The sequence below is a fragment of the Hippoglossus hippoglossus genome, chromosome 13, assembly GCF_009819705.1.
Source record: "Hippoglossus hippoglossus isolate fHipHip1 chromosome 13, fHipHip1.pri, whole genome shotgun sequence".
Lineage (NCBI taxonomy): Eukaryota > Metazoa > Chordata > Actinopteri > Pleuronectiformes > Pleuronectidae > Hippoglossus > Hippoglossus hippoglossus.
The window spans coordinates 19,769,451-19,776,950 of record NC_047163.1 but is presented as its reverse complement, the minus strand read 5'-3'; the positions used below and the strand labels follow the sequence as shown (position 1 = coordinate 19,776,950).

At 44.9% G+C, this 7,500-nt stretch overlaps 16 non-coding genes across 16 annotated transcripts in view; all 16 read right to left on the bottom strand.

The window, feature by feature from the left end:
* trnal-aag overlaps positions 1 to 36 on the bottom strand; it is an 84-nt gene extending 48 nt beyond the window's left edge. Inside the window, exon 1 of the tRNA in view lies at positions 1 to 36. This exon is cut by the window's left edge and continues 48 nt beyond it. This is a non-coding gene — a tRNA (tRNA-Leu).
* A 1,203-nt stretch (positions 37 to 1,239) lies between these two features.
* Positions 1,240 to 1,312, bottom strand: trnaq-cug. Its single transcript has one exon. It is a non-coding gene; the product is annotated as a tRNA-Gln (tRNA).
* An 845-nt stretch (positions 1,313 to 2,157) lies between these two features.
* On the bottom strand, positions 2,158 to 2,229 carry trnaq-cug. Its single transcript has one exon. It is a non-coding gene; the product is annotated as a tRNA-Gln (tRNA).
* Positions 2,230 to 2,392: 163 nt separating this feature from the next.
* trnal-cag lies at positions 2,393 to 2,474 on the bottom strand. Its single transcript has one exon. It is a non-coding gene; the product is annotated as a tRNA-Leu (tRNA).
* Positions 2,475 to 2,736: 262 nt separating this feature from the next.
* trnal-aag lies at positions 2,737 to 2,819 on the bottom strand. The gene has a single exon. It is a non-coding gene; the product is annotated as a tRNA-Leu (tRNA).
* Positions 2,820 to 3,066: 247 nt separating this feature from the next.
* On the bottom strand, positions 3,067 to 3,138 carry trnaq-cug. Its single transcript has one exon. It is a non-coding gene; the product is annotated as a tRNA-Gln (tRNA).
* A 163-nt stretch (positions 3,139 to 3,301) lies between these two features.
* trnal-cag lies at positions 3,302 to 3,384 on the bottom strand. The gene has a single exon. It is a non-coding gene; the product is annotated as a tRNA-Leu (tRNA).
* A 591-nt stretch (positions 3,385 to 3,975) lies between these two features.
* trnaq-cug lies at positions 3,976 to 4,047 on the bottom strand. Its single transcript has one exon. It is a non-coding gene; the product is annotated as a tRNA-Gln (tRNA).
* Positions 4,048 to 4,210: 163 nt separating this feature from the next.
* On the bottom strand, positions 4,211 to 4,293 carry trnal-cag. The gene has a single exon. It is a non-coding gene; the product is annotated as a tRNA-Leu (tRNA).
* An 820-nt stretch (positions 4,294 to 5,113) lies between these two features.
* On the bottom strand, positions 5,114 to 5,194 carry trnal-cag. The gene has a single exon. It is a non-coding gene; the product is annotated as a tRNA-Leu (tRNA).
* A 589-nt stretch (positions 5,195 to 5,783) lies between these two features.
* On the bottom strand, positions 5,784 to 5,855 carry trnaq-cug. Its single transcript has one exon. It is a non-coding gene; the product is annotated as a tRNA-Gln (tRNA).
* A 163-nt stretch (positions 5,856 to 6,018) lies between these two features.
* On the bottom strand, positions 6,019 to 6,101 carry trnal-cag. The gene has a single exon. It is a non-coding gene; the product is annotated as a tRNA-Leu (tRNA).
* A 264-nt stretch (positions 6,102 to 6,365) lies between these two features.
* trnal-aag lies at positions 6,366 to 6,448 on the bottom strand. Its single transcript has one exon. It is a non-coding gene; the product is annotated as a tRNA-Leu (tRNA).
* A 245-nt stretch (positions 6,449 to 6,693) lies between these two features.
* On the bottom strand, positions 6,694 to 6,764 carry trnaq-cug. The gene has a single exon. It is a non-coding gene; the product is annotated as a tRNA-Gln (tRNA).
* A 163-nt stretch (positions 6,765 to 6,927) lies between these two features.
* On the bottom strand, positions 6,928 to 7,010 carry trnal-cag. Its single transcript has one exon. It is a non-coding gene; the product is annotated as a tRNA-Leu (tRNA).
* Positions 7,011 to 7,269: 259 nt separating this feature from the next.
* trnal-cag lies at positions 7,270 to 7,352 on the bottom strand. Its single transcript has one exon. It is a non-coding gene; the product is annotated as a tRNA-Leu (tRNA).
* Between the last annotated feature and the right edge of the window lie 148 nt (positions 7,353 to 7,500).

Here is a 7,500-nt window from a genome sequence, read left to right as displayed (position 1 = left end):
TTAACGCAGCGCCTTAGACCGCTCGGCCATTCTGACTGCGAAAGCTGAGTACATTGAATCCAAAGCCGGTAAGGACGTCCAGCGATAGTGAATGTTAAGAAGTTGAAGCAAGTTCTATGCATCGGGTGAAAATATCTTGCAGAATGTATTCAGAATCTATAAGAGATCGACATGTAGCAAGGTGTTACCAAGGTTTAATGTTGGGGACAGTCCGATTTTGTCAAGTGCTGACCTTGACTACGTAAGAAAGGACAGAGTCCTATAAATGTAATACATCTTTAACAGCAGGTCCCACCAAGATTTGAACTCGGATCATTGGATTCAGAGTACCGAGTGCTAGCCATTACACCATGGAACCCTGCGCATGATTTTTTTAAGCTCACCAGATCCAACAGATTCCAGGTGTAAGATGGAACTATTTGAAAAGGAGGTGTGGAATCCACAGGGTTGTTTTGCAACAACACATGCAGGTGAAAAGTGGTCCTCCACTTATGTAAGGACTAACTCAGTTGATAGAAAGCTGTCAGGAAGTGTGATTTGAACCCATGCCTCCAATGGAGGACTGCGACCTGAACGCAGCGCCTTAGACCGCTCGGCCATTCTGACTGCGAAAGCTGAGTACATTGAATCCAAAGCCGGGTGTTAAAGACAGGCAGCAGATCAGTGATTGTTAATCAGTTGAAGCAAAGTCCTATGCCTCAGGTAACCCCTTCAAAACTAAACCCACTGAAGAATAGGGGAACAACAATACCTGAAGAAATATAGCACTATTTGAAAAGGAGGTCTGTAATACATAAAGCTTGTATTGAGTTTGGCAACACACACGTGCAGGTGAAAGTGGTCCTCCACTTATGTCAGGACCTAACTCAGTTAGATAGAAAGCTGTCAGAAGTGGGATTTTGCAACCCACGCCTCCAATGCGAGTTGACTGCGACCTTTTAACGCAGCGCCTTAGACGACTCGGCCATTCTGACATGCGAAAGCTGAGTTACATGTGAATCCAAAGCCGGGTTAAATACTGTCAGCGATAGTGAATGTTAATAAGTTGAAGCACTAGTTCTATGCATCGGGTTAAAATAATCTTGCCAAGGAATGTATTTTAGGACTCTCTAATGAGATCGACATGTAGCAAGGTGTTACCAAGGTTTATGTTGGGACCGTACCAGATTTTTGTCAAGTGCTGACCTTGACTACGTAGAAAGGACAGAGTCCTATAAATGTAATACATCTTTTAACAGCAGGTCCCACCTGAGATTTGAACTCGGATCACTGGATTCAGAGTCCAGAGTGCTAGCCATTACACCATGGAACCCTGCGCATGATTTTTTTAAGCTCACCAGATCCAACAGATTCCCAGGTGTAAGATGGAACTATTTGAAAAGGAGGTGTGGAATCCACAGGGTTGTTTTTGCAACAACACATGCAGGTGAAAAGTGGTCCTCCACTTATGTAAGGACCTAAGTCAGTTGATAGAAAGCTGTCAGAAAGTGGGATTTGAACCCACGCCATCCAATGGAGACTGCGACCTGAACGCAGTGCCTTAGACCGATCGGCCATTCTGACTGCGAAAGCTGAGTACATTGAATCCAAAGCCGGTAAAGACGTCAGCGATAGTGAATGTTAATAAGTTGAAGCAAGTCCTATGCCTCGGGTACCCCTTCAAAACAAAACCCACTGAAGAATAAGAGGGACAAAATACCTGAAGAAAGATCGCACTATTTGAAAAGGAGGTCTGTAATACAGAGTGTTGTTTGAGGTTGGCAACAACACGTGCAGGTGGAAAGTGGTCCTCCACTTATGTCAGGACCTAACTCAGTTGATAGAAAGCTGTCAGAAGTGGGATTTGAACCCACGCCTCCAATGGAAACTGCGACCTGAACGCAGCGCCTTAGACCGCTCGGGCCTTTCTGACTGCGAAAGCTGAGTACATTGAATCCAAAGCCGGTAAAGACGTCAGCGATAGTGAATGTTAAGAAGTTGAAGCAAGTTCTATGCATCGGGTGAAAATATCTTGCAGAATGTATTTAGATCTATAAGAGATCGACATGTAGCAAGGTGTTACCAAGGTTTATGTTGGGACAGTCCGATTTTGTCAAGTGCTGACCTTGACTACGTAGAAAGGACAGAGTCCTATAAATGTAATACATCTTTAACAGCAGGTCCCACCGAGATTTGAACTCGGACCACTGGATTCAGAGTCCAGAGTGCTAGCCATTACACCATGGAACCCTGCGCATGATTTTTTAAGCTCACCAGATCCAACAGATTCCAGGTGTAAGATGGAACTATTTGAAAAGGAGGTGTGGAATCCACAGGGTTGTTTTGCAACAACACATGCAGGTGAAAAGTGGTCCTCCACTTATGTAAGGACCTAACTCAGTTGATAGAAAGCTGTCAGAAGTGGGATTTGAACCCACGCCTCCAATGGAGACTGCGACCTGAACGCAGCGCCTTAGACCGCTCGGCCTTCTGACTGCGAAAGCTGAGTACAATTGAATCCAAAGCCGGTAAAGAGTCAGCGATAGTGAATGTTAATAAGTTGAAGCAAGTCCTATGCCTCGGGTACCCCTTCAAAACAAACCCTACTGAGAATAAGAGGGACAAAATACCTGAAGAAGATCGCACTATTTGAAAAGGAGGTCTGTAATACAGAGTGTGTTTGAGGTTGCAACAAACACGTGCAGGTGAAAAGTGGTCCTCCACTTATGTCAGGACCTAACTCAGTTGATAGAAAGCTGTCAGAAGTGGGATTTGAACCAACGCCTCCAATGGAGAACTGCGACCTTAACGCAGCGCCTTAGACCGCTCGGCATTCTGACTGCGAAAGCTGAGTACATTGAATCCAAAGCCGTAAAGACGTCAGCGATAGTGAATGTTAAGAAGTTGAAGCAAGTTCTATGCATCGGGTTGAAAATATCTTGCAGAATGTATTTAGAATCTATAAGAGATCGACATGTAGCAAGGTGTTTACCAAGGTTTATGTTGGGACAGTCCGATTTTGTCAAGTGCTGACCTTGACTACGTAGAAAGGACAGAGTCCTATAAATGTAATACATCTTTAACAGCAGGTCCCACCGAGATTTGAACTCGGATCACTGGATTCAGAGTCCAGAGTGCTAGCCATTACACCATGGAACCCTGCGCATGATTTTTTAAGCTCACCAGATCCAACAGATTCCAGGTGTAAGATGGAACTATTTGAAAAGGAGGTGTGGAATCCACAGGGTTGTTTTGCAACAACACATGCAGGTGAAAAGTGGTCCTCCACTTATGTAAGGACCTAACTCAGTTGATAGAAAGCTGTCAGAAGTGGGATTTGAACCCACGCCTCCAATGGAGACTGCGACCTGAACGCAGCGCCTTAGACCGCTCGGCCATTCTGACTGCGAAAGCTGAGTACATTGAATCCAAAGCCGGTAAAGACGTCAGCGATAGTGAATGTTAATAAGTTGAAGCAAGTCCTATGCCTCGGGTACCCCTTCAAAACAAAACCCACTGAAGAATAGAGGACAAAATACCTGAAGAAAGATCGCACTATTTGAAAAGGAGGTCTGTAATACAGAGTGTTGTTTGAGGTTGGCAACAACACGTGCAGGTGAAAAGTGGTCCTCCACTTATGTCAGGACCTAACTCAGTTGATAGAAAGCTGTAAGAAGTGGGATTTGAACCCACGCCTCCAATGGAAACTGCGACCTGAACGCAGCGCCTTAGACCGCTCGGCCTTCTGACTGCGAAAGCTGAGTACATTGAATCCAAAGCCGGTAAAGACGTCAGCGATAGTGAATGTTAAGAAGTTGAAGCAAGTTCTATGCATCGGGTGAAAATATCTTGCAGAATGTATTTAGAATCTATAAGAGATCGACATGTAGCAAGGTGTTACCAAGGTTTATGTTGGGACAGTCCGATTTTGTCAAGTGCTGACCTTGACTACGTAGAAAGGACAGAGTCCTATAAATGTAATACATCTTTAACAGCAGGTCCCACCGAGATTTGAACTCGGATCACTGGATTCAGAGTCCAGAGTGCTAGCCATTACACCATGGAACCCTGCGCATGATTTTTTAAGCTCACCAGATCCAACAGATTCCAGGTGTAAGATGGAACTATTTGAAAAGGAGGTGTGGAATCCACAGGGTTGTTTTGCAACAACACACTGCAGGTGAAAAGGTGTCCTCCACTTATTAAGGACCTAACTCAGTTGATAGAAAGCTGTCAGAAGTGGGATTTGAACCCACGCCTCCAATGGAGACTGCGACCTGAACGCAGCGCCTTAGACCGCTCGGCCATTCTGACTGCGAAAGCTGAGTAACATTGAATCCAAAGCCGGTAAAGACGTCAGCGATAGTGAATGTTAATAAGTTGAAGCAAGTCCTATGCCTCGGGTACCCCTTCAAAACAAAACCCCACTGAAGAATAAGAGGACAAAATACCTGAAGAAAGATCGCACTATTTGAAAAGGAGGTCTGTAATACAGAGTTGTTTGAGGTTGGCAACAACACGTGCAGGTGAAAAGTGGTCCTCCACTTATGTCAGGACCTAACTCAGTTGATAGAAAGCTGTCAGAAGTGGGATTTGAACCCACGCCTCAATGGAGACTGCGACCCTGAACGCAGCGCCTTAGACCGCTCGGCCTTTCTGACTGCGAAAGCTGAGTACATTGAATCCAAAGCCGGTAAAGACGGCAGCGATAGTGAATGTTAAGAAGTTGAAGCAAGTTCATGCATCGGGTTAAATATCTTGCAGAATGTATTTAGAATCTATAAGAGATCGACATGTAGCAAGGTGTTACCAAGGTTTATGTTGGGACAGTCCGATTTGTCAAGTGCTGACCTTGACTACGTAGAAAGGACAGAGTCCTATAAATGTAATACATCTTTAACAGCAGGTCCACCGAGATTTGAACTCGGATCACTGGATTCAGATCCAGAGTGATAGCATTACACCATGGAACCTGCGCATGATTTTTTTAAGCTACAGATCCAACAGATTCCAGGTGTAAGATGGAACTATTTGAAAAGGAGGTGTGGAATCCACAGGGTTGTTTTTGCAACACACATGCAGGTGAAAAGTGGTCCTCCACTTATGTAAGGACCTAAGTCAGTTGATAGAAAGCTGTCAGAAGTGGGATTTGAACCACGCCTCCAATGGAGACTGCGACCTGAACGCAGCGCCTTAACCGCTCGGCCATTCTGACTGCGAAAGCTGAGTACATTGAATCCAAAGCCGGTAAAGACGTCAGCGATAGTGAATGTTAATAAGTTGAAGCAAGTCCTATGCCTCGGGTACCCCTTCAAAACAAAACCCACTGAAGAATAAGAGGACAAAATACCTGAAGAAAGATCGCACTATTGAAAAGGAGGTCTGTAATACAGAGTGTTGTTTGAGGTTGGCAACAACACGTGCAGGTGAAAAGTGGTCCTCCACTTATGTCAGGACCTAACTCAGTTGATAGAAAGCTGTAAGAAGTGGATTTGAACCCACGCCTCCAATGGAAACTGCGACCTGAACGCAGCGCCTTAGACCGCTCGGCCTTTCTGACTGCGAAAGCTGAGTACATTGAATCCAAAGCCGGTAAAGACGTCAGCGATAGTGAATGTTAAGAAGTTGAAGCAAGTTCTATGCATCGGGTGAAAATATCTTGCAGAATGTATTTAGAATCTATAAGAGATCGACATGTAGCAAGGTGTTACCAAGGTTTGTTGGGACAGTCCGATTTTGTCAAGTGCTGACCTTGACTACGTAGAAAGGACAGAGTCCTATAAATGTAATACATCTTTAACAGCAGGTCCCACCGAGATTTGAACTCGGATCACTGGATTCAGAGTCCAGAGTGCTAGCCATTACACCATGGAACCCTGCGCATGATTTCTTAAGCTCACCAGATCCAACAGATTCCAGGTGTAAGATGGAACTATTTGAAAAGGAGGTGTGGAATCCACAGGGTTGTTTTGCAACAACACATGCAGGTGAAAAGTGGTCCTCCACTTATGTCAGGACCTAACTCAGTTGATAGAAAGCTGTAAGAAGTGGGATTTGAACCCACGCCTCCAATGGAAACTGCGACCTGAACGCAGCGCCTTAGACCGCTCGGCCTTTCTGACTGCGAAAGCTGAGTACATTGAATCCAAAGCTGGTAAAGACGGCAGCGATAGTGAATGTTAATAAGTTGAAGCAAGTCCTATGCCTCAGGTACCCCTTCAAAACTAAACCCACTGAAGAATAGGGGGACAAAATACCTGAAGAAAGATAGCACTATTTGAAAAGGAGGTCTGTAATACATAAAGTTGTTTGAGGTTGGCAACAACACGTGCAGGTGAAAAGTGGTCCTCCACTTATGTCAGGACCTAACTCAGTTGATAGAAAGCTGTCAGAAGTGGGATTTGAACCCACGCCTCCAATGGAGACTGCGACCTTAACGCAGCGCCTTAGACCGCTCGGCCATTCTGACTGCGAAAGCTGAGTACATTGAATCCAAAGCCGGTAAATATGTCAGCGATAGTGAATGTTAATAAGTTGAAGCAAGTTCTATGCATCGGGTGAAAATATCTTGCAGAATGTATTTAGAATCTATAAGAGATCGACATGTAGCAAGGTGTTTCCAAGGTTTATGTTGGGACAGTCCGATTTTGTCAAGTGCTGACCTTGACTACGTAGAAAGGACAGAGTCCTATAAATGTAATACATCTTTAACAGCAGGTCCACGAGATTTGAACTCGGATCACTGGATTCAGAGTCCAGAGTGCTAGCCATTACACCATGGAACCCTGCGCATGATTTTTTAAGCTCACCAGATCCAACAGATTCCAGGTGTAAGATGGAACTATTTGAAAAGGAGGTGTGGAATCCACAGGGTTGTTTTGCAACAACACATGCAGGTGAAAAGTGGTCCTCCACTTATGTAAGGACCTAAGTCAGTTGATAGAAAGCTGTCAGAAGTGGGATTTGAACCCACGCCTCCAATGGAGACTGCGACCTGAACGCAGCGCCTTAGACCGCTCGGCCATTCTGACTGCAAAGCTGAGTACATTGAATCCAAAGCCGGTAAAGACGTCAGCGATAGTGAATGTTAATAAGTTGAAGCAAGTCCTATGCCCGGGTACCCTTCAAAAAAACCCACTGAAGAATAAGAGGACAAAATACCTGAAGAAAGATCGCACTATTTGAATAGGAGGTCTGTAATACAGAGTGTTGTTTGAGGTTGGCAACACACGTGCAGGTGAAAAGTGGTCCTCCACTTATGTCAGGACCTAACTCAGTTGGATAGAAAGCTGTAAGAAGTGGGATTTGAACCCACGCCTCCAATGGAAACTGCGACCTGAACGCAGCGCCTTAGACCGCTCGGCCTTTCTGACTGCGAAAGCTGAGTACATTGAATCCAAAGCCGGTAAAGACGTCAGCGATAGTGAATGTTAATAAGTTGAAGCAAGTCCTATGCCTCGGGTACCCTTCAAAACAAAACCCACTGAAGAATAAGAGGACAAAATACCTGAAGAAAGATCG